This window comes from Anser cygnoides, chromosome 2 (assembly GCF_040182565.1).
Source record: "Anser cygnoides isolate HZ-2024a breed goose chromosome 2, Taihu_goose_T2T_genome, whole genome shotgun sequence".
Classification (NCBI taxonomy): domain Eukaryota; kingdom Metazoa; phylum Chordata; class Aves; order Anseriformes; family Anatidae; genus Anser; species Anser cygnoides.
In genome coordinates this window covers 42,797,069-42,823,503 of record NC_089874.1, presented here as the reverse complement: position 1 = coordinate 42,823,503, position 26,435 = coordinate 42,797,069, and the positions used below count along the sequence as shown (strand labels likewise).

Here is a 26,435-nt window from a genome sequence, read left to right as displayed (position 1 = left end):
AGAAGAAAGATTGTGGACCTTTTTTTTTTTTTTTCTACTAAAAAAAAAAAACTTCAATATATAGATTACAGGGTAGTTTCCCTACGGCTCACTTAGCATTTGTGTTCTTATTATTAAAAAAATAAAGCAAAACAGTCACAAGATTGGCCAGGTTGGAAAGGTGAGGAAAGTTAACAAAGGAACGTGAATTCATGCTAAAGTCACAAATTGAGCAGCATCACTGTGAAAAGTTTCAAAGCGAAAGCCATGTACAATGCCCAGTTACACGCTTTATTGTCACTACAAAATCCATACATGCTGCTGTTTACTCTGAAAGATGTTCTTCTGAGCACAGTCTATTAGCATCTTATCTTAATCTTGTGCTCCCTTAGAAAAAGACCTCTTACCGTAATTTTGCAAACAGAAACACGGAGGGGTAGCCCTCCTTCCACTTAAATAATTGACAACTTTACCAATGAGTGCACAATCAAGTGTTTTCCTTCTTCTGATTACAATTTAGAGCCTAAAAAGAATGTTTGTCAGCATTTTTTTTTCAAATATCAATGAAGAAACAGGTGATGATGTGAAAAAAATATATTAAAAATAATAATAAAACAAACAAAAAAAACCACTAGACTAAACCTACGTGAAATTTCAAAAATTACAGAAAGAGTTGGGAACACTTCTGCTGGAATATTGTTATACACAGATTTAAAAAGAGTGAAACATCGTTCTTGCTAAATAATATCAACAAATAACCTTAAGCAATACTCAAGAGCTATAAAATCATGGAACTCTCCACTTAACGTTAACTATTCAATAGATAAAATAGATAAAATCCTTTATAGGCCAAAATGAAAACCAGTAAGTTTCTTCTATTGAATATTCCCCAAAGGTTATAAAATGACCAAGTTGGTCTGGGTGTCCATTCTCAATAATACACAAGTTTATCATATCATAGAAATGAATCATACAATATCCCGAGTTAGAAGGCACCCCCAAGGATCATCAAGTCCAACTCCTGGATCCCCAAAGAAATACCCAAAAATCAGACCATGTGTCTGAGAGCACTGTCCAAACACTTCTTGAACTCCGGCAGGCTCAGTGTTGTGACCCCTTCCCTGGGCAGCCTGTCGCAGTGCCTGACCACCCTCTCAATGAAGAAGCTTTTCTTGATGCTCACCCTGAACTGCCCGTCACAGCTTTAAGCTGTTTCCTCGGGTCCTAGTACCCCCAAATGGTACCCTAAACAAAGGAGAAACAGAGAGGAGCTCAGTAGATCTACTTTTTCTCCTGAGGGTGTGCAATGAAGCATCAGTCCGACACCAGCAGATGCGAAATCAATTCTTTTTGCCCGTTATATCTGTGCAGGAAAGTTGTAGCTGGAGAATACAGTTCAATCGCTAAATTAATATTCACACTGTAGTTCCACATTTCTCCCCCAGAAGGAAAAAGGTCAGACCATGTGGAGACAGATTTGGGGTAGCACGGGGAAGCCAATAATGAAAAGGAAAGCTAGGAGAGCTGTAGCCATGTTATGTAGTGCAGAGAGTAGAAAGATCACACAATGAAGCATTTTGACTTCTTGCCAGGTATACCCTGTGAAATGAATTTGAAAATAAAGTTTTAAGTTACAGACGGCTTTTCCAAGCCTTTGCTGGCATGAGCACTATTGCAGAAAAGCTGTGACACCAGCAATCAGGGATAGAAGAAGCTGAGCTATTAAGGGATATTTGTAGAGCAGAACTCAAAATATCTAAATATTTCTCATAAATATTCCCTGAATGAAGAAATTGATATTGCTTTGGCTCTGTTTGCCTTCTGGATATTAGGGGGGAAAATATTCATAGACATTAGATCATAACTTCTATAAACATAATACTAATTCATGTCTAAAGGCAGGACAAACACAGAGGCTAAGGATGGAATTTTTAAGAAAATATATAGCTTGTGGTATGCCAGCAACACAGTCCTGTGAATTTTGTTTGTCCTGTCTGTCCAAGCAAAACACATTGTGAGCATCTAACCAAAGCTCCTTGAATCCCTAGCTTAATGTTTGCAAACAAGGCAGATCAAGAAGTATATGCTGAAAGAATTAACTTGATGAAGAGAAAGCATAAACATTTAATGAGTCACAAATATAGCAAATTACTTCAGTCCAGTCTTAAATGATTCTTATCCCATATTAGTACTTATCATTCACAGAAAAAAATCCAAGCTAATCATTAACATTTCAAAAACAACATGTCACATCTGCACTGCCAACACCACCAGAAGCGACTACTGCAGTGAAAAGCGTCAAGGATTTTTTTCCAGAAAACCTTGAAAACTGTTAAAGAAAAGATGTATCGAATAAATTAATTCCTGGTACTTAATAGAAAATGATGTCTGCCCTAAATACATATCAGTCACCAACTAATGAACCTGTTTTAAAGTAGGGCAGAAAAAGTTCTCCAGTTGCAAACACCAGACTCCGGTGTCAAAAATGGTTTGGTATCCTTTAACTACCAACAGAGCATGCAGAAGATACCAAACATGAATGCAAATAACTGGGCTAGCTCCTGGTTCCATGGGGCCAAGGAAAAATTTCCATTGGTAAAGTTTCAGGAAGGATTTATGAAAAAGAAAAAAAAAAATACTACCCTGACGTTCAGTACCCATGTAATGGCTCTACCAAGCTGCTTGTTGCTGTCCTCACCTCCTCAGTCAGGTCTTCTAGGATAAAGAAGGAGAAAAGATGTCCACGCCGTGCTCTGGCCATTGCCAGCCACAAGAACAAGTCAGATGCTCTCTGTTAACACGAGGTTAAACCCACATAGCTCCAGTTTGCTGCAGGAACTATGTCAGCTCTTAGTAAATCTTACAGAACACAGACTTTGCCTTTTCCTTCTCCTGCTGGGTCGAGCTAAGGATTGAGCCCCATAACTGAATTTTGAGTATCCTTAAAGTTTGTGGATCACAAATTGTAACAGATGTCCCTGCTGTGCAGGGAGTTTTGCTTAAAGGTCCATCTGCCTGCAGACTGAAATCTGGGATTCTTTGTTCACATCCTGCAGAACTAGATCTTTCAGACCAGTCACTGTAAAAATACGGGAATTTTTCTGAGGTTTAAAGAAGATCAATATGTTGCATATGTTCCTCCCTCTAAAAAGAGAGGTATCTGAGACTATCTCAAGGTTTGGCAGGACACAACCTTATTTGCGTTCCAGAGTTGGCTACTTACTGCAGGAAGGGATTTGTTATATGCACCTATGGCTTTTTTCTTTAAAGCCTATATATCAGACTGCAGTGCTCCCCACTTCTGGGAGCATGGGAGGGATGAAACTACCCCTGCACCGGTAGATGTGGCACAGGGCACAGGTGGCGGAACAGGCTCCAGACTACAGTCATTTAGAAGAGAAAGCACAAAGACTGGAGCACTGCTATATTTAGTAAACTGATTTAGGTACGTTTCCGAAATCGGAGCAGAAGACAGGACGATGAAATGACAGATGAAATCAGAATGGAAGAGAAGGGAGAGGCTATGAAGGAATGAAAAGTGGGAGATAGGACAGGAAAATAACAGAAAGGGGACAAATGAAAAGAGAGAGAAAAATATTTACTATGCAATTAGATTTCATGCGGGGAAGCACTCAATTCCTTCCTCTCTACAGCTTACAATACCACTTTTCAGAAGAAATTCTCCACACTCCCCTCAGCATATGAAGGGGAGGGTGGATGGGGGAAGGGCTTCTTCAGCCCTGCTCAGACTTCATTGCTCTTTCCCAGGTTCTTCTGCTAGATCACTACATTTTGGGTTTGGGATGAGAAACTTGCAGGATTGAATGGGATACTTGTACTTGAACATAGATGACCCCAACCCTAGGGGCCTTCTGAGCAGACATTCATGATATCCTACGGAAAAGATTCTCCAGTTTCCTTCCATAGCTCATTTTCAGCACAGCAGCTCAACATTTCTTTACAGAAGTAGCACCTTGCTGTCCGTGGTCTCCCATCATCACCACCTTCCAGTGGATCAACTTTCCCTCTGCTCATCCGGTAATACCATGACGATATCTTCCCTCTGCTCATCCGGTAATACCATGACGATATCTTCTCCTGAAAGAATTAGTTATCATTTTTGCTGTATATCTCCTAGTGACAAGCAGGCAGGCCCACAAGCTTGAGATAGGACTCTAGGGCCAGCCTAGAATTTGTTTTAGTTTTCTAAACAGTCTCAAGTGTTGTCTACACTCAGGTCAGAGCTTCCTAAAAAAAGACCTTATTGCCCTTCCTTTGACTTCTCTACTAAATCATGCATAACCTCTGCTTTGTAGCCAGCTTCCTTCCTCCTGGATCGGGTCCTGCATATGCAATCTAGTCCAACACAAGCATGCCTCTCCATTTCTCTCCCGTGTCCAAGCTGAGTGAGGAATGACACGCGTCTAGATACGTAGCAGTGAATAATGCTCCAATTTCATAAAATTAACTAGAATTCAGAGATTATGACAAAGTCCCTTTACATAAGCCTTTACTTGAAGCTGCTTGCAAATGTTCTTGTTTCTTCAATTCTTTACTGCTTTACAATGGTGCATTTTAACTCCACTTAGCAGCCAAAGGAAGTCAAAGAGTGTATCTTCCAGCTATTTCAAAAAACATTAAGAAACAGGAAATATATTTTTTCAGATGCTTATGGTAAATGCTAGCCATTGTTTTATAATCTGGAATCCTGTTCATCAGCTTGGAGGTAATATTTTAGAAAACTTCAAAAAGGATTGGTAAGACACACTTTGAAATTTGGGCAATGTTATTCAGCAGTAGAGGGTTCTTTTTCAGATACATTTACATGTAGAAATAAGAATGAGTTATCTGTACATTTAAATCTTTGTAGAGGCAAAAGGTCATGGTCATAACAACCACAATGTGGCCACCACAGCTTGTTTTCTCCTGTACAAGTATCACAGGTTGACTGTATGTTTGCATAAAATATTACTTTATTTTTATGGAACACCTTTACGTTCTATTGAAAATCAGATGTCCACGTTCTTTTATTACTGGCAGAATTAGAAAGAGAAACGAGTCAAGTCTTCAACGTGACATTCATAGTTTTTCATATATCAGTGAGATGTTCTGTACCTCATTCCAGGTTTATTCTGTCATTTTGTCAGTCATCTACGCTGTCCTTCTCTTGTTCACATTTGAAAGGGATGGAAATTCTCTAAATTCTTCAGTCTTTCTCCTTTTTTTCATATTAGGGAATTCAGTGGTGACTCTTCACATCAGATTCATATGTATAGCGATCAAAAATTGTTATACCACCTCCTACAAGGACCCATCAGTGGCAGATTTATTCTCTATTCTTCTACTTCAAGCATGTGGCTAACCTATTTGCTTTTAACTGCTGCTGTTTGCCCAGCCATATCTTTTACTGCCTATCCGTGACTTCACCTCCTAAACTGACAGTCAGATTGGGCTTGGAGAATTTTTAATGGGCATTCAAATCCTACTGATGGATAGACAGCAGTTCAGTCCTCTTTCCAAAGGAAAGACTCCTCAGGCAGAGTGCAATCTTTAATTGTTTCCATAGTCATTCAATGAGTCCAAGATCCAGAAGCTGCCATACAGCTCCATTTCCCATTTATACTAGTGGGTGACAGGCGTGTTGAAAAAGGGTTAGACTTTAAAATAAGGAAATGATGTCTTTTTTTCCAAAAATAGAACGTGCACAAAAGCAGATGAAGAGAATGCATGCCGAAAACGAAAATGAATTAGCTCCACTCCAATAAAAGAAACCAACAGATGCTTTTACGACAACAGTGAAAAGCTGACTAGGGCCTGAACTTGCTTTCACTAATGTCAGTAACAGTTTGACTCAATGGGAGCAAAGTAAATCCCATTAGAGCCTTTTATAGAAAATCCTAATAAAAGCAGACATTACAAAGTAAAGATCCCGTTCAGCCCTCACATACTCTACAGCCATTGTAAAGCCACACCACTGTAGCTGGGGGTCTGCAATCAGATCTGGAGTATTTCAGCTCTACGCTCACCACATCGCAGAAAGCCGAAAGGAGATGCTGTGCTGAAACAAGAACTGCAAATCTCTCCTGACCATGGATTTAATACATTACTGTTAGGTTTACATAAGATCTGGCTGGGTCCCAAACGTGCATTCCCCGACACTCATACTGCCTGATTTATGCTGTCTGATTTGGCTGGTAAAAGAATCAAATTGGTGACTGGTTTTGAATGAAGGCAATTAGGGTGGTTGATTGGTTTTGTAATTTGGAGAACACCACTCTAGAGTATAAGTCAATTGTGTAGAACTATCCAGGTCTTTAATCACTGGTTCCGCTGTGCAAAGAGCCGATGCTTTACATCATCTGAAATTTATACCGGTTATAATCAATTCCATTCTCCCCATTTCTCAGCCCCCACCCTTATGGCATCCTCCGCTGCCCCACACCTGGCACAAACATGACATTTTACCAGAGAAAAAGTTAACTATTAGTGTGGCCAATTATATTTCCAAGGTGTATCCAAATTTAATTTACAGGGTCAAGTGAGTATGTGGGGGCAATTATCTTTACAAAGCATCTGACAGCTGTTGTGATATAGTGGTCCAACAGTTCCTGCTAGAAATCTGTCGGGAAGCACTTGTTTAAGTTTGAGTAAGGTTAAACAACAGACTTCTGTCTGCAAGTCCTGGAAAACAATGTCAACAACAAAGACACAAATTTTACATAAGTCTCTTGGGTCCCCCCTGAAAGACTGGAAATTCTCATTTCAAAGAGGGCTTTTTTTTCCTCCCCCCTCCCCCTCCCCCTCCCCCTCCCCCCCCCAGTGGATCCTAAAATAGGAAGATATACAGGTATAACACACAAAAATTAAGCCAAGCACAGGACAGGAAATCATACATAATTTGCCTACGACTAGTAACCACATACCTTTATGAAATATAATTTCTTATTTAAACATACACTCTCCAGAAATTCCAAAGCTGAGAAAAACACTTCATTGTAGAGTTGCTTCAAGCAATTTTTATTCTAAAGAGTGGATTGGAAATAAAGTGTACCTTTATGAGATAAAAGTGAAACAAAAAAAACAACCATAATTCTGAAGAGTTACATACTTAATTGGCTTCTGTGGCAATATCTTGTGCTCCCTCACTGCAATACACAATTTTGACATTCATTCAGAACAAAGCTATGTTTTGCACAGTTGTTTTCAGATAGATAAGACGTAACTTTTGGGTGAATGGTCTGCTGATATTCTTCAGCATTAATCAGTGACCACCGTGACATTATACCAAACATTTAACTGAAATATCAGTACATCTATACAATGCTATAAGCAGATACGACACCCTGAACTCCTCCTCTCAGCAAGGGCATACAATAATCTGTGCTTCACTGAAGGCTGCCATGAAGCCTCTGTTCAGTGTGAAAGAGGTGAGGCAACCTCATAGCCTTCCATACTGTGCCATGTCCTCACATTCCTCATTGCAAGTCCTCTCTAGCTAAACCTTGGAGCCCTGTGCAAACTGATCACAACCGACAAATGACAGTTTGGAGACCCAGAAATTATATCAGTAGTTAATTGAGTAACTAAGTTATATTAGTAGTTAATAACATGTAGGATTATACATCTTTGCACAAATTCCCTGTATACCCCCTTAATTTATTATGGTGCTGATAGTCCTGAGATTTTAATAAAGTCTGTCAAATAGAGGAAGACTCTGGTTTCCACACTCCAGTAAGTATTGAATCTTACTGATTATTAGGCAGTAAAAAAAAGTATGTCAAAAAGTTTGCAAAGCATAAAATAGATTATGTAATTGTTAACAGGATTCAATATTACTTAAAATAAGCGAATTCCATAGCAAATTAAGTGATCCTATAGGAAGGAAGAACAGTGTTGGATTTCTGTTTTGTTTCACCACTTTTAAGCAACAAAGAATAAATGGAAATTCATTTTCACACTTGGAATATTGATTCTCTACTATTGTAAACAACTGTGACATTGCAGTGCAATTTAAATACCCAATTTTCTCATCTCACCTTCTCAGAACACTGCACATAGCACATTCAGGATAACTGCTAAACTTGACTTGGACTTACTTTAAAGTAGCTTACCTGATCACGTTCACATGCTTACTGGGACTTGGGACAAATTTTTTTTCTTTCACTGCAGCCATACTGATATTGCCCTTTGTACAATTTTTTAAACAAACCATAGGTGCATTCCAGATAAAAATCACAGACTGGCCAGATGCTTTGATGAAGTTTCCCCTCCTAGATGTTCTGGCCCAGTGGAGAAAGGGTGAGGAGTCACAGATTCACCAGCTGCCCAGGCCACTTTTTGTGCCTGCATGAGGTTACGAGGCAATATGTAGAGCCAGCAGAGCAGCATTTCAAGCACATAATAGACTAATTCGGATGTGAAAAAACTGCCAGAGGCCTCTTGGGCTCAAACTCTTTCTCTACAAGCCTCTGTTTGGGGCATCAACAATTAGAAAAATGACTGAGAGTACAAAAGGATGTTGGAAAGGACAGTGTGGGGGGTAAGAGAAGGTGCAAGTTCTACTCTTAAGGGCACCTGCCTCCCCTAAGACCACAGGCTGAACACCAAGCTAAAGGGTTTTAATAAAATGTGGACACAGGTAATAATTACAGGAATTGTTCTTTTACAGGCACAACACTGAATCACAAAAAGGTAACAGACAGTTATTTCATCCTCGCATTGTCCACTTCTCGTTGAAAAATCAGACCCCTGAGAGTCTGTGAGATTTAGAGAAGAGCAATCCAGCACACTTAAACCTGATGTTCGAACTCCCCTCTGGGCCTCCTGAACAAGGTGCAGGAGAGAAGAGGTTAGCTTTTCAGCCTGCGGTTACGCTCACAAACGCTCTCCATGCCCCCTGCTGCTCAAATTTAGTTTTACCTTCAGGCAAAATAAGCCATCATCCCGTTTCTTAATATTATGAAGAATTTTCTTGACTGCTCTGTTAACTGCTCCCTGCAATCCCTAGGAGCCACACATTTCTTGACAGAGCAGTGGGAAGCAGGGGGAGGATGAGAAAAATTGCTGCTGACTGGTTCTAAAAAGAGAACTGCTGATTAAAGAAAAAAAAAAAAAGAAAGAATGAAAGAAAGAAAAGAATTAGAAAAGTAGCAATTAGAAGTGCTATAGCTGGGCACCAGAGTTTTCAGATTTTTTCCCCCAAACCCAGCTCTCCAGCACCAGGATTCTGCCTGTGCATCCAACAGCACGGGCAGGTTCCTGCTGACAATTCTGAGGCCCTTGTCAGTGATATTTCCCACTCCAGTCCTGACAAGTGAGCTTCATGCCTCACTGCAAGGTACCAGAACCACATGGTGACTTCACAGGAGATGGCTAAACAGTTGCTCTTGAAATAGGAACACGAGGACTCCCCTAGGAGACATAGGAGAAAGCTGACTTGCAGATGTTTAGGAAACTTGTCAATGCACATCTGAATGATCCTGATTGATTTAATGAACGTGGTCTGTACTGCTGAGGGGGGATTTACAAAAGTAGAGTTTAATCTAGTGAGACCATGTTCCCACCAGAGCCAATGAATAGATATAGGCTTGCCCTGGGCAATTTAGAGAATAAAGTCATGCTGAAGACTGCCTTTGTGAAATGGTGCACTGTTTCCCACCATGCACTGAACAACCATTTGCTGACACGGACCATTTCATGTATCGTGCACCCTTTTTGAAAGCACTTATAAGACAATCTCAAGAACAATTAACATAGAAGTGATTCCAGCTAATTAGAATAATGAATAAACTGAAGAGGTCAACTGTAAAAATTCTTATTTCTCCACCAGTTAATTTTCAGGGAACAAACAAGGAGGAAGTACTAGAAAACAATGCTAAACGTGTTTTCTGAGCACAAAAAAAATGTAAGCCTCCCAACCCAAATGCATTAATGGAAGGTATTGGAGGTAGAAAGGAAAAAAAAATGTAGGAATCTGAAGACTGAGCAGAAGGAAAATAAGCTTTGGGGACCCTGGAAAAAAAAAAAAAACTAATTGAGACTATCTTCAAGAAGTAAGGCAGGAGGATTTGTTTTGGATGCATCTCCCTCACATCATGTAAGATTGGTGACTGCACTCATAAGCACATAAATATTAAACTCCTGTAAAGAAATACTCATCTTAGTGGCTCCTAATACAGTAAACTCATAACTTTTAGACATTCTAAATATTCTACAGATTATTGAAAAAGTGACAATTCAAAATGAAAGCATCAAGTTGCTGTTAGTAACAACCAAATTGCCCAAGCCCTGTATGGGACAGTTTTAGTAGAAGATTGTATTCTGAAGGCTGCCAGTGTCTTGAACAATCCATACACTCCACTAGTTCTCAAAATAGAGAAAATTGCCTAAGTCCTTTTGAAAAACAATACAAATACATTTCTGAGAAAGTAAAAAATTCAAGTCTGTCAATCATACAGACTAATATTATTCTAGATAATCAAATATTGGCAGAAGTCTTGGCAAACTGACTGTACTCTTGCCACTACCATCAGTTCACTTGGCCAACCTGGCTTCATTCCACAGGCAGACAGAATTCCAAACATTTGGTGAGCACTACACATTATTCTTCACTTAAAATTAATATATTTATCTGATATTTGATTAGAGAAAACAGCTCACAAGTATTCCTCTAGATTTTTTTTTTTTTTTTCCAACCTCAGGAGAAACTCAATTTCAGTTAGTCTTACAATCTCTATCAAGGATGTCTACAATTTTCAATATGCCTTACTCAATTGAAACAGCTCTTGATTAGAGAGCCTGCCTTTAAAATGCAGTATAAAACAAGCGTATCTTTGGTCACTTCATCAGTTCATTCTACACATTCAGCTCCCTTCAGTAAGTACTTTCGAGTCTCATGGGTTTCACAGCTTCACTATCCATGCTCACACAAAGAAAAGAAAAATCTTTTCATGTTAACCTCTTTCTTTATTATAATAAAGTGCAAATCTCTATTCAGTACCTCAGAAAACCCAGAGTCTGTTGTACCTGGTTTTCATGTAAATGTGGGCAGTTTATGTTCACAAGCAGGCAGGTTTGGCAATTTTCTGCACTGCATTTCCCATCCACGAGCCTAGACAACATAAATAGCCTAACCCTAGTTGTTACTATCCTATATTAAGAGTAGCTGCACTGGTTTGAATTGAAACTAAAACGACCTTTTCTATACGACTTCTCTCCAACATATGACCACAGGTCTTCTCACCTGCTTGATCCACAGCAGAATTTCTGCACAGCTGTAACAGGAAAAGATCTTGTATTCTTCCTCAAGCTCCAACACAGAAAACTAACCCTAGTGAGGAACTCAGCCTCCTCCAGTAGCCAGCCAAGACAGCAAATGCAAAACATGTACTTACACCTTGATTACTCCTGATCACAGCCTGATATCCAAGCTAAAACTGCTGATGTGGGGTTCCTCTGTACCAGGGCTTACTGGAGCAGATTTACTTTTCTCAGTCCCTTTCTAATGACTTTCCTGTGTCAAATCTTAGCATTGCACAGTTGGACGTTTCTTCTTCTAGTCCTCAACTGCTGCCACAGGGTCTATCAGAGTTCCCTGGTCAGATTTCCCATGGCTACTGAGCAAGAAGTTCCATTATGCGCAAAGAAAGAGGTAGTGGAAATATTACATGGAGCCAAACAAATAAGCTCATATCTCTGTAGCCATCTCTTTCATCTAAGGATGCTTGAGAGTAAATTACTACAAATTTTACATACCCTGAAATTCAAACATTAAAATTCCTCCGAAGGAAATTAATGGGAGCAAAGCAGGTGCATCTTTCAAGCCATTTTTTTCAAAATCTGACAGTAAACATTTCAGAGAGCTTACCCATTTCATTCAATTCACCTCAACAGTAGAGACATTGAAAAAGTGCTAATTAATCAGCTCATTAGAGTATGCTTGAATCACAGAGTCAGCATCATATAGATCAATTCCAGCTATGAGATCTACATTGCATTAGCTTCCAAGCAGACTGTCATTGAAGAGTAATACACTTGAGAGAAGTTACTTGCAAGAGCAACTCTGTGATGTGGGGTCATGTCAGGGTGCATAATGTATCCTCTGTGTGCAGAGAGCTTACCTCAAACCTAGAGACACCGTAAGAGTAAAACTAGAGAACTACACTGCCAGTGAAACACCTGAAATACAGCCCGAGTTATCATAACCAAAATAACACCTGCATGAACTAAGGGACTCATATATAATTTACATATATCATGATAAATAAAAGCTAGCAGGTAACTTTTGATTTCTAAAGGTAACAGATCAACACTGATAATAACCATCGGGCCAAAATACTGTTTGGAGTGACAGGGATAATAAGGAAGAGAGCATTATTTTAATAAATATTATCAATACGCAATGAGATAAACAAAACTAAGCACTCATTAATAGCAAGCAATGCCAAAAAATACACTCTTTTTCCTTGGCGAACACAAAATGCATAACTGCTGAGTGCCCCATTTTCTCTATCCTGAATGCAATTAAAATAAAAGTGAGTAATTATTAGTAAAGTTGTTTGAATGCTTTTCCTCCTTCAGCCTTCTTACACAAACTTCTTTTTTTATTCCTCATCCAAATTATCTCACCTCCGTTTTAAGCAATCAATTATCAAAGAAGGAAAACATAATGAGTATAAGGAAAGGGGAGAATTAAAATAATAAGTAGTAAAAGAAGAAGAAGTTTAACTGGAAGAACCAGTAAGATGAAAAGAATGAAAAGAAGCTTGGACTGCAGGAATAGTAAACAGGACAAAATGTTTCCACATTTGAATTAGACAGTTCCTCCCCTTTCTTGCTATTTCCTCCAGTCAAGCATTTTCACTTAATAACCTACTTCACCTTGAGGTGTTTTTCAAGTCAGACCTCAGCCTTTTTTTTTTTTTTTTTTTTCGACAGAAAACTGAGCTAAAATGGACTTGCATTACTAGCATTGTTAGTCCAGTTTTATTTATTTACACTCAGAAAAAAAAATTGAGGCCTTAGTTGAGAAATCACTAGGTAGGAGTAGACAGAAGAACAAGACCCAGTGACTTTTCCTGATGCTTGCACTGACTCATCTTGTGATTTCTACACAGCCAGCAACTGGGGTGCAATGTGGTATTATTACGTAAGGACCTCATTGGGCAGCAAGAAAACAAGTTGTTTTTAAAGCATATTGATATAATTAAGGATTACTAAAGCAGGGATTATGTTACTGTACAAAAAATTGCTCAATTGTTCTGTCTTCCCCATCTTTATCAGTTTCCCTGTCCTATGGACTCTAGCTGTGAAAAAAGCATCTGTAATCCTGAAGGGAAGGAATAAACAGAGGCTGCACTGGCTCTGATACTTCCCCAGTCCAGATTTAATGACCTTACTAATCTTTCTAGGTTAGTCCTTCTTCCTTCAATGTCTAACAGACAAGAAAAGGAGAGAAAAGAAAGGCTTGTTTCAGGCAAAGTGCAATATGACTTTGAAAAAGCTTAATGTTTTATCTGAGAGCTGGGATAAAAACCATATACCACTAACTAGATCACTATTAGCTCTAGGTGACAAATTTTCATGAAAAATAGTTTACAAACCAGACTTCTTTCAAAAGTGAATCTTGCAGAAATTGTTGATACTTTTTAATAAAAAAATATAAACCAGGTGTTTATAAAACTATTTATATTTTCAGTATTTTTAATAATAAAACATCAATGTTATCATGATAGCCTTCGGAGTAAGAAATATGAAAAATCCTGTAAAACTGAAATTAAAAAAAAAATGTTGCAAGCTACTAAACAGAAATAATTGTAAAGTTTAGAAATAAGGTAATCTTACTTTAACTTGAATCAAATAATATGAACTGAGATGTGGATGCGATATGAACTTATAATTTCTGTTCTACTAACTGTAGAGTAACCAGTAGCCTTGGCAAAAACTCTGGGTCACAGATCCTGAACTCATGCGGCTGCTCCTCAACACCTCACCCTGCCAGCTGCAGCAGCCGTCACTTAAGAGTAGAGAAATTCCTTGTTCACAGAGCACTTTGTACCATGAACAAAATGATGAGGCTAAGATATACCAATACCTAACGATGTGATCTATATCACCCTGCATTAAAAAAAAAAATCATAAATATATTGCCTATCAAAGGACTGTGTAACTCATTAGTGCAATATATTCTTATGGGTTTGACTTACAAAGCCTTAAAAGACTCATGAAGATCACTTGTGCTCTTCCTCTGCTGGAAACGGACCCATTCAGTGTTGGAGGGTTTGGGTTTATTTTAACCAGTTACTAGAGCTAAGTGATGAGACCTTGTTATCACTATTTCATTTATCTGCACAACATACAACGTCCTTTCAGGGAATGTGATGAACCATGCAGAAGGGAGAAAAGAAAATATCAAAGGAGTTACTGACCCCTTCTCCAAAAGCAAATTGTAAAGCCTTTCTCATATTTTTGTTGATGCATCCTTCTACGTGTTGCACCCTATCTATGCTGGAAGTTATGTCAAAAAGAATTGATGTACAAGTTGGTGAAAGCTGACTAAGGTGTCAAATGTCTATGGGTTTAGAGAACAATGTAATCAATACAGGTGGTATAGGGCATGCAGTTTGTATTGGCATAGCTTGAGTCCTTTGATTCTTTGTTGTTTATTTACAGCACGTTGGAAAGCTCCTCTCGACTTGAAATGACCCACTGAAGCTCAGAAGGTGAGGTCAGACACCACTTTCACAAGAACTTCAGAGGACTCCATCATACTTCTCCTTTTGCAGGAAATACTTTGGCATAGAAAACAGCCTTTCAATAGAAAGAAAACTACTCTTCATTCCTGCCCAGAGCTCTGGAGCCAAAACACCGGAATTTAAGAGAAGCCTGGATTAAAATTTTGCAAGTTCTCCTCTGATTTGTCATTCTTCACTGCAAGCAGGAATAAATTGGGCCACTATAACTTCAATTATTTTCCTAATTTTAGTTTCAAGTATTTAAGCACACTGCTGAATCAAAAAGGTAACTATTTTCCTAGGACAATCACCGTAATACCCTGGTAGCCAGCCTGCACAAATAGCATATTTCCATTGATTGAGATAGAATAGTTTTAAGTGAAAATAGATCATATCACCTCAGCACAGCAGTTTTGATTTACTCAAGCTGAGAATTTGAATTTAAACAGTACTTTAGAGGTTAGTTTTCTTCATTTTTGTTACTTCTACTGATTTCCCTGCCATTATTTGTGGTACAACCTACTGATATTAAAAAGGTTCTATTTTCAAATTAATTTCTGGGGTTTCCTTCAAGAAAATTGCCTCTAGTTAAAGCTAATTTTGGAGGAAAAGAAATGTGTCACATTCAGTAATCATTTTATAAAATGAAAGAATTTCTTCTTCAGCATCTTACTTTGTCAAGAGACCAAATACAACAATAGAACTGGATTGGTGGAAAAATTTTCATTACAGACAGAAAAATAATCTTAAATGATAATTAGTCCAATTTAAACCTCACAGAACCATGAGAGGACTCTTTGGATAATAAAAACATTGCCTTAATTTATGTTAGTGTGCTATAAAATGTAGAGACATGCTTAAGAACATATGTATATATGTGTTTGACTTGTTTTCACTGTGACTGATAAGATACAACGATTTGGATAAGCAGAGCTGTTATCTTCCCACAGAAAAATCAGACACTTTGTCAGTACTAGGAAGAGGAGACAGGACATTCTCCTCATCAGCAGCAGCAGTCAGCATGGATTCACCACGGGGAAGTCATGCCTGACTGACCTGATAAGCTTGTAGAATGAAATCACCAGCCTGATGGATGAGGGGGGAGCAGTGGACGTTGTCTTCCTGGACTTCAGTAAGGCCTTTGATACTGTCCGCCGTAAGATCCTCACAGAGAAGCTGTTGAAGTATGGGCTGTATGAGCAGACGGTAGGGTGGATCAAAAACTGGCTGAGCACCTGAGTCCAGAGGGCAGTGGTCAGTGGTGCAAAGTCTAGTTGGAGGCCAGTCACGAGCAGAGTACCCCAGGGGTCAATAGTGGGTCCAGTCCTGTTTAACATCTTCATTAATGATCTGGATGAGGGGGCAGAGCGCACCCTCAGAAAATTTGTGGATGACATGAAACTTGGGGCAGCGGCTGGCTCACCAGAGGCCATGTTCTACAAAAGCGGCCTGGCCAACTGGCCTTAGGTGTCCCTGTTTGAGCAGGGGGGGGTTGGACCAGATGGCCTCCAGAGGCTCCTTCCTACCTCAACCATTCTGTGATCCATTGGTAGTCAGAATCATCAATGTTTAAACAAAATAAAGAAGAAAAACAGAACCTATTTTTCTATTCAAAAGCTGACATTTTTATGTGGCCTTAAATGGGAATTGTTTCCCTTCTTATATGCCAGCAAAAGCCAGGTGCTGTTGAGAACTATCTGATTTTGGGACAGAAATAAAGAAAGAAAAATCAGCATCATCAACACTGTGCTCTTTAGAAAGGATCAGATTACCGTCAGGGTTATTAGAGTAAGGGACGCATAGAAAAGAGGAATGAGAAATTGCAAACCTACTGTTTTTAATGAGTTCCACTGCTAGAAAGTGGGTGGCTATTTCCTGCAAAATCTGAATTCTGTCACTGATAAATAGCAGCGCTTCGTGATCATCCTTTCTGAGCTCAGTGGCATAGGGGTCCCCGGGACGGGGGGACTGAGCCCTGGGCTAGGAAAAGAGATAGCCTCTACAGTGACAAAATATTATGAATTATTTAAGGCTTATTAAACAAGAACAAAGGACCCTTATGGGCTATGCTGCAACCACATCTGAAATAGTGGTTGGCTATCTGGACACTTCATCTCATGACAACCATAAGCAAACTAGAGAAGTTACAGAGGAGGCAATGCAAGTGATCAGAGATGTGAAACAGTTTCCATGTTGAGGAAAAGACAACACCCAGAGAAGAGGGTGCTAAAGGTCTATAAAAGAAAACATGAGTGATGTGGAGAGACAACAAGGAATGCAAGGATAAGAGGCTGTCCACAGAAGTTAATCAGCAGACTTAAATCCAGCAGAAGAAACAGCTTTTTCAGGAAGCACACAGTTCAAGTGTACAGTTCACAGCCACTAGATGTTTTGGTAGCCAGAAGCACAAACATTTTCAAAATGGATCTTGGGGAACAGGTCAAGTGGTCACCATGAAGGCTAACAGCCTGGATGCAACCTCTGTCTCAGAGCCATGAAGTCATTTTATGGACAGGAACTGGGAAAGTAAGCAGCATAAGAGGATGGCTCGCAACTAGTGCCTTTCATGTTCAAGACATATTCAAGTTTATACATGCACTAGCACTGTATTTTGATGAGGAATTCTACCTGGCTCTTTCCCAACAAAATTCCATCAAAAAAGGTATGTTTCCATAAACACTTTGATTTTGACAAAACTGGCTCTTTCCACGTAAAGAAAATAAATAAATAAAATCCAACCAGTTCTTACGCTCCATGTAACTGAAAACCCAGCAGCAATTTCCTTTGCAACTGCTTCAGACCTGGAAACTTTCCAGTCCAGCCAACGAACATACGGCAGGGTTCAGAAGACAAGCCGCCCACTGAGGCTTGGCGTGCATGGGAGATGCCAGTTGTGGCTGCTGCTTACCAACACGGGAGAACCTGCACTGCACTTCAGTTGGTGAGTTTAAACAATAAGGAATTTACAGCCTTCCAGCACTTTTTCCCGAAAGAGCTTGAGTTCAATTTTTACAAAAATGGCAGTCAGCCTCTTTACTTTTCCCCTCCAACACAATGACAAAACAAAGACACACCAAAAAAAAAAAAAAAAGCAAACAAAAAAAAACATACCATATATGGATTATATTTAACCATTTTACATAAAGTTGTTTAAGTTCTGTTTCCAGTGTTGTTGTCGGCCACGATGGGGATGAGCAGTTTTCACTGGGAACTCAGAGAGCTTGCCAACTGAAGACAAAGAGTTCAAGAAATACTACCTATATTTACAAAATATGTTCCTTACACGGCTGGTGCTTACAGATGGTGATATTTGAGCAAACAGTTCTATGTATGTTTAAGTCACTCTGTATAAACTTAAGTATGTGCTTGCTTGGTTCACAAGGGAATAATCAAAATAGTAGTAGTAGTAACAGTAAAAGAAGGTAAACAAAATAATAAAAGTAATAAAAAGTAAAGTTTTGTTTTATAAAGTTTTTTACAAAGGAAAAAGAGCAAGAAATCTTTAAAATTACAGGTACTGTAGGAAGAAAAAAAACACTCCTCTCTCCACTCAAAACAATTCTAAAATCAGAAGTGATGGAGAGAAGGATGTAAAACAAGAAAAGTAATCAAGCAATCACTTCTCTGTAGCACAGTTATTTTTTGAAGTTACTGTGTATGTTTTTATTAATGTCAGAGGATTCTTAATATCAAAATATAAGATTTTAAAAGCATTTAAATTTTATTTTTATAAAACCTTATTTTCAAAAGTGATTCATCACCTCACTGAACTGAAATACAGATCCATGTTAAAAATCAAAGACAACACATCACAACCCAAATATAATTTAAACTTGCAATCTGTCAGGTACTACCTTATAAATATCAGCATTTTTTTCCAGAAAAAATATTAGCCATTTCTCCCCTAGTGTACACCATGGTAGAATGTGTCGATGTTAGAGAATATGCTCAACTCTGTACTAAGTCCACTTTTTTTTTTAATTTGCACACAAGACCATGCCTATAATTCTCCTGTTTTTAGGACATTCAAAAACAAGACTAGAAAGTAATATTGAAGGCAAAGTACCTTGCCTTCCTCTCGAAAATATCCCTGCTGTTATATAAGAAAAAAAATGCAACAAAAATTAGGGAGACTGTAGGAAAAAATATCCCATATTTTTTCTGAGAAAAATGCTAATTTCCATTCCCAGTTGTGTTGAGGCAGTGCCAATGATTGGCTCCATATGTTTCAGCAATTGGAGCCATATTAACATTCTTACAGTTCTTTTTCTTCCACATGCTTTGTCTTGGTTATATTATGCAAACCTGGGAAATCTAACATTTTTTAACACACCCCCACATAAAGACTAGGTTTCCTGGCTACAGTGTTTTCTCTATCCTACTTGCAACAACTGCCATGTCTTCAGACAATGCAAGGAGTAAGAAGGAAACCATATTTGGCTTCCATAGCATGTTGATTTTTGAGGAAATTATGGTTGACTTCATAGCAATATGCAGAGATCACATTTAAAGGAAGAGCATCCTTGCTTCTTGTTACAGCAAAATGTTAATCGATTCTACTTGCATTCTTCCTTGGAAAAAGGCAAGTAGAAGTATTCTGATCTAGTGACAAACTAGCAGTAAAATGCTAGTCGAGCTGAGACAAAGCAGACAAACTTAATGGCTGTAATTTTCATCAGCACCAGAATATGAGTGGTAGGATGGAAAAAATCACTTTCCAATGCATAACACTGGCAAACGTGTTTTTCCAAGACAACCTGTTTTTCTAATGCCATTGACCACAAAACAATTCAAAGGCATGGTTTTCCTCAGAGAAAGGTAGATCTGCTTAAGATGAGTAAAACTACTACAACATGATTTTTACACAGATAGTTTAAAAAAAAAAGTTTATTTATCATCATAAAAAAGCATAGGACTATCCCAGCTGTGGGAGAATTCAACACTTCTCATTCAAGCAGTATTACTAAAAGTCAATGAGTCAAATCATGAAACTTTTACCTCATTAAAACTCCCACTGACATTAGTGTTGGGAACAGGGCTCTAAGCAATAGCGGATCGTTGAGGAGAGCAAATACTGGTTCCTGGGATTTTACCGCGTAGCTGTGTATAGGGTGGCAGACCATATCCCCACTCCCAACTAGAAGATGAAACAACATCATAAAACATGCTGGCATGAAACAAGCAGTTATGGTCTATGTTTTTGTTGTTGTTTTGTTTTGTTCTTAATTTTTAGAATCTGACAAAACCTAAATCTGATTCTGACTCCCATTAAAACTTAGAACAAAAATTCTCGTGTGACTTCCAGCCAACAGTTTCACAAGCTAGAGCTTTGAAGTGCCACCTAACCTGCAATAAAGTGGGCATCTATGCGATGGAAACACAGGGGAATTCAGAACATTCCTTTCAAGGACAGTGGAATTTTTAGAACTCTGCTCCATTTATAAATATCAAGCATTTTCAAAGCAGTAAAGAGGAGAAAAGAAAAAAAAATCCCCTCAAAATGAAAGCTAAAACCTTCTCTTAGCCAAACCACAGATTAAGGATAAGCTTTCTGACACGCATTTTATGGTATTTAAAGAACTTAACTAATGAATCTCTCAGGCCACTGGTGACTGAGATCTTGCTGCAGCAAAGCCTTTAAAGCATCTACTTACACTTAAGTCAACTGAAGTGAATGAGTTTTGAGCATGCATCAAAGATTACTCAGGTTATAAAGTCACGAGGATACGCCAAAGGAACAAAGTAAAGCAAATGACAATTAATCAGATGACAGTTATGAAACACATACTTTCAAGTCTAAAGCCATTTCTTTATAAAAAAAAATGCAGAGAATAGTTAGAACAGGGGAAAAACACATCCTAAAATTATGAAGGAAAATAACTCACAACTTCCAGGCAGCTGAATCACTTAGGAACAAATCATAACAATCACTGTTACATTCGACAGATCTTCCTCCCCCCACCTCCAAAATGTGATGATGGGAACTCGGCAGACATAACAGATTTGAATTTTAGTGCCACATTTGTCAAATGCCATTGTGAAATCTTATGAAAGTATTCAAGTTCTGCTGGATGTAAATAGTGCCATGCAGACTGATCTCAACAAAAGGTACCTGGGTTAAAATGAGTGTCCAGATTGTACAGATGCATTAAATAGTGCTGGAAAACCAAATGACCACAGTCTAGGCAAAAAAAATACATGGTACTGTATTGAATCAGGTACAAAATCTCCGCTACCTCTAATTTCTAAAACCCCATGCTCTATCATTTGCAATAGAAATTTCATTTGAGAGTTGTGTGCAAATCCTTTTTCATATAGTGCTCCTATCTATTTGAAATAAATTTCAAAAGATTAGGTACTGAATATGCATTAAGGAAATCCATAATGTGAATACAAAAGGAAATATTTACCTTTAACACAGACACTTCGTAGTTCTAGCAGATTTGATGGACGTGAGCTGTTTTTGCCCACCCATCTTCATTTTACAGAGGTGAAACAGGGACAGAACAAGTTTGAGCAACCCCTTATGCTGTTGTATGACTTTGAGGGAGATCAGGACCTAACCCTCAACCCCCAAAGCCCTACATCTAAGCTCAGTCAGCAATGTTTCCCTTGTGCATTACTCTTCAGGATATGTAGTTGGCATGAAGACAAACACATGAAGCAGGCAACTTTTGGCCACTAACTCCAGGGGGTTGGAGTTGGATTAGCTTTAAGGTCCCAAGCCATCCTATGATTCTATACATAGGGTACAGTGGTGTTACAATTTCTCTTTGGTCTTTGGAGATCTTTGTTGAACCTCCTCATCTCTCACTTACAGTACCCAAACAAGTTATTGGAGGTCCTGCTCTACACCAATATCTTCTCAGCAGATCCCTCAGTCACTCTGGGGATGTTGGAGGAGAATGGTGTCACGTGCTGCTATTTTAACCAGACAGTTCTGTCGCAGAGGAAGGGAATCAATTTTCTTCCTCCTATTTATTTGCCTGCATGGGGGCTGCTGAGTGTCCTTGAATGGTCCCAAGACATTAAGGCAAGCCCTGAAGTAGAGAAGCAGAAAGTAGCAACAACTCCTGTAGTAGCAGAAGCATCAGCAGCAGGAGAGCAGAAATGGAAGTTGGATTAGCAGTGTTCAGCAGAAAGCTTCAGAAGCAGTCACCAACTGGCTTTTCTCTTAGGGACGACATCCCAGCGGGGTGTACCCATTTTTTCTCCTGTGCCTAGTAGCACTTATAGGCTACAGAACAAGGATAAGTGGCCATTACGCACAGGGATTTGTGCACCAACCTTAAAGAGGTGACAAGTAGGTTTTTCCACATGATCACACCCTCAGACATTACTTGGCAAAACAGATAATGAAGTAAAGTAACTGAGGTGACAGTAAATAACTGCTAAGGTGAACTCAGAGTCCTTTAATTTTGCAAACAGTACTGCGTGCCATTAATTATGGGCAAGACAAAACAAGAACATACCTCAGAGCAGGATACTTTGAGAAGCAGAACATGATAGCATGAGAACAATTCTCTCCAGCAAAAGAAGAATGCACTGGAGACAAGTACAAAATGCTCAGACAGGCACCCTAGTATTACCTGAAACACTCCACTCATCAATAAATGTATCTGCCTAACATGTACACTTGATCAGAAGCAAACATCCCAAGAAGGAGGAATTTACTATTTTCAGCACAGATGTAAAAAAATAAATTGTTTACTGTTGTATGAAACAAATGAACAATAAAACACTTCATTTGGTTCCTGTGCTCTGTTTGCAAGATGGCAACTGTCTTTAATATTAAGGACAATGAGTCTTTTTATTTACTTTTGCAGGGTTTTTTATTTATTTTCTTATCACCATTGTTGATCAGAGTATCAGTTTTGTTTATATCTTTAAATTAGCAAATAATCACCCTTTCCCAACAATCTGCAAGAAAGGGACTCCTTCCCAGAACGTAGCAAGATGTAGCAAGACAGCTGTGTTTACAGCAATGTCATCAGGACTTTTCTGGCAGTAACTAATAGATCTGTTCAAGACTCAGCGGTCTGGTGGTCTGGACGCTCTGCAGTGCGAACTATGCCATGAATAGCCAAGCCTAGAGATGTTATTTGTCTGCCTTAGCTCTGTAGAGACCTGCCAGAAAAGAGCCATGCTGCATTTCCAGGGCACAGCTCACTGGGAAGAGTGTTCTCAGAAGAAAAATTAAGCTATCACAGGAGGGGACCAGTCACTGCAGGGAGACAGCCCTTCTGCAGGAGAAGCAAGTTTGGGACTGGATCCAGCTTTTTGCTATCAAAGAAACCTGTCTTCTCTAATAGGCAACAAGGAGAGTGAAGAGATTCCCCCTGCCACAACTCCCTTCTGCACGGTTCATCCTGAGTGGAGACAGCTGAACCAGTTACCATAAAGAAGCCAATCCAAAAAGTAAATGCTATATTTCCATCTGTTTGCGTGAATATTTATGATCTCTGACCAATGATTGCCTTTTGACACCAACGTAAGAGGAGTATGTAATGTTGTTGTCAGGCTGATACAACACAGCAATTTCCAAATTGGGGATGCTGAGCAAATGATCAATTTCATACACTCCCACAGGAAGCTAAATTATTCATTCAGAACACCTTATTTTTATACGTATTTGCATTCAAAATCTCTTTTCACCTGTTTCCATGAATGCCAAAATAAAGGCTTCCACTCAGTTTTCTATTTATACATTAAATTTTTCCACACAGCACAACGTATCTCTCTGCTGTTTCCACAAAAACCTTGTCAACAACCCACAATTAATGATACCATGTCTCATTTCACCGAGGTGAAATAATAGCATGTCTCACCAACATTTTAAATAAATGCCCACTACTCAGCACAAGGGTGAAGGATGCACAAGGGTAGCACCTGCTAAAACACTAGATTTATTATACTGGCCCTATTGAAATACTTTCCAGTTTTGACAAGATTCAGCAGAAGGCATCCCAAGAAAAAGAGAGGAGGGTGGCTGTGAGGAAAGCTCCTTATGTTCCGTAGAGGAGTTTGTGCATGCTCCCTTTTGTCAGGGTCACTTCAAAGTCTTTGCTTCCTACCTTGTAGGAAAGAATGCATGCGAGAGAGAAGGTGAAGGACCACTTCATTACCTCTTCTCCTTATTTCGTTAGTAGCTGCTATCAAGGGCACTCAGGACGAGAAGGGGAACTACGATAACCTGTTACACGCCCTTTTGTCCCACACCAGACTCAGGGGCTGCCAAGGCTGCACGCCCTGGCTGTGCAAGGGTTACAACACATAGGCAAGGACGTGCAAACTTCAAGGGCTACATTGTTTTACATATGACACGTCAAGAAAGTGAGACAAAAGTGAGATCTAGATCCCTCCACTTGTCAACTGTTTCAATATACCACAACAAAAGGCTCTCGAGACAATAACATTTTCAAAATAGCTACCTAAATCATTGACTTTGCTGAAGGAACTGTGAGACTTCTGCTCATGCTGGGGGAGGAGGTAGAGGTAGCTGAGAAGAATTTGAGCCCTAAATGCAAAGAGGAGAACAAGCACTTTTAAAACTTGTTTCAGAATGAGAACTCTTGACCCCAGCAGCCCTCCAACTCCCAATAACCCCAAAGGAGAGGGTTATTTTTCAGTTAAAGACTCTCAGCACCATAACCCTCACCTTCCAGGTCTATCACATTTCACGTGTGACATGCAGACAGTTCCAGAATGGGATAACAACATTTCTTAACAAGGTTTTGTCTCATCTAATTAGACTGAGTGGTTCATGGAATTCTCTTTTGAAGTTCAGGTAGGGAGCTTGGAACAAGAGAGTTCTGGTTTCTACTGATGTTTCTTGTGAAGAAAGGGTAATGCCAGCAATACGCTTACAAGAAATCTACTTTTTTTTTTTTTTTTTTTTTTTTAGAAAAAAACGTGCATTTTAAACATCTATAGCTCCTAGTTCTACTGCTTACTGCTACGCTCAGTATGTTGGGTGGGATTCAAGGACAGGTCATTTCCTGAAGTAGTACCACAAAAATGAAAAACAGTTTTTAAGGACCCCAAAAGGTGCCAACATGGCCCTACTTTGCAGCTCACCTGTCATCTTCAGAATAATTTAAGAAAGTGGACAAGAGAAGCTGTGGATGCCACCTTCCTGGAGGCATTCAGGGCCAGGCTGGATGGCGCTTTGGGCAACCAGGTCTGGTGGAAGGTGTCCCTGCCCATAGCAGGGGGTTAGAAAGAGGTGTTCTTTAAGGTCCCTTCCAACCCAAACCATTCTGTGATTCTACAACCAATTGTTTCTTTCACATGTAGGGAAACAGACACTGAACTATACAATGACTTTGCCCAAGGTCATGCAACAGCTCCAGCAGCCAAGTAAAGGACAGGACTCAGGTGCTTTATTCCTAATAAACAGCCTTGCCCTCTTAATCATTTTTTATACTGCCATTTCCTATGTAACTGCGGCATAGCAAACTCGTTAATTTACTAGCAACTGTTGGTAAACATTTTCCTGTAACATTTCCCCAGTTACCAGCTAATGTTTCATTTGAAAACTGAAGCTTTTATTGACAAAGCCATTTAAAATGTAAAATTAATCACGCAAACCTGCAAACAGGAGGGGAAGAGCAATCCATGGAAGAATTACCCAGGGGTGTTTCCAAGCGTGCGAGAGAACAGCTAAGGAGACATTCTCCAGCCAGGCTAGTGGGGAAGGAGAGATTTCACCTTTAACTGGAAGCAGCTGTAGAAACCTGCCCAGCCCTGCTGGAATGCGCGTGCCGGGGCCGCGTCTCACCGGGGCTCTGGCACCGGGACTGTGGCAGCTTTCCTGTGGGCAGGCGGCTAACTCACATTTCTGTTATTTTATCCTTAAAGAAGTTACCATGGAGACTGGCATGAAGATGGCAATAGGCCAGCCAGATAGAGACAGAAAGCACGAGAGGCCGATAGACCGGCGCTCCTAATAATCCGGCCGAGCCCTCTAACTTCTCAGGACGCGCTCCCTGCTTTCTGCCTCGGTGAAGTTAAGCTCCGTCTTTCACGTAGCCACAGCCTATCAAAGAGCATTTGATGGAGTAGGTAAATACCAGCCATTAAAAGTAATCTATCACAGCTCATGAACACCTAGTTAACAGGCATCGTATTGCTTAATACATATTTGCACGCGCAGAAGTGGTTAAAAGTAGCGTTAAAACGGCACAGTAAAGGTAGGTGATTATTTCCTAGGACAAAGAGTAGAGTGCAAAAACCCTGTTGAGCCTTGGTTTTTCTTGAAACAAAATAACGTTGATCAAATACCATTCTCCAACTTGCTACGTGCAAGAGCGATAGAACTTTTTAAGAGAATTAGGAAAAATCTCTGATGCATTACGGAAGGAAGTCTCACGTTTCTGATTATTACCATGCTCTTTGGAAGCCGTGGCGAGAGCGGCAAGTCCCCACAAAAGCTGTGTTTTCTGAGGGAAGGACCTGAAGAAAGCCTCCTCCGAGGGCTGAGGAGTAGTTTAAGCACACCACAACCCACACAGCGGGAAAGAAGGAGGAAGGGAGGAGATGCCATTCCCACCCGGAGGTGCTGGGGGCATCTGGAACACATTGAACCTGAGAGCTGGGCTGCCCGCCCTGTCCCCTCCTATCTGGGCACCGCTCTTCAGAAAACATTTCTGTACAATTCAAAGCTTAAGACTTTGCCCAGGACAACAATAAAACCTGTGAGAAAACAGAAGAAAAAAGGGCACA

At 39.6% G+C, this 26,435-nt stretch overlaps 1 protein-coding gene across 11 annotated transcripts in view; it reads right to left on the bottom strand.

Moving 5' to 3' along the window:
* The window catches only part of RBMS3 (RNA binding motif single stranded interacting protein 3), a 702,788-nt gene that overhangs the window by 503,250 nt on the left and 173,103 nt on the right, over window positions 1–26,435 (bottom strand). The window lies entirely within an intron of this gene.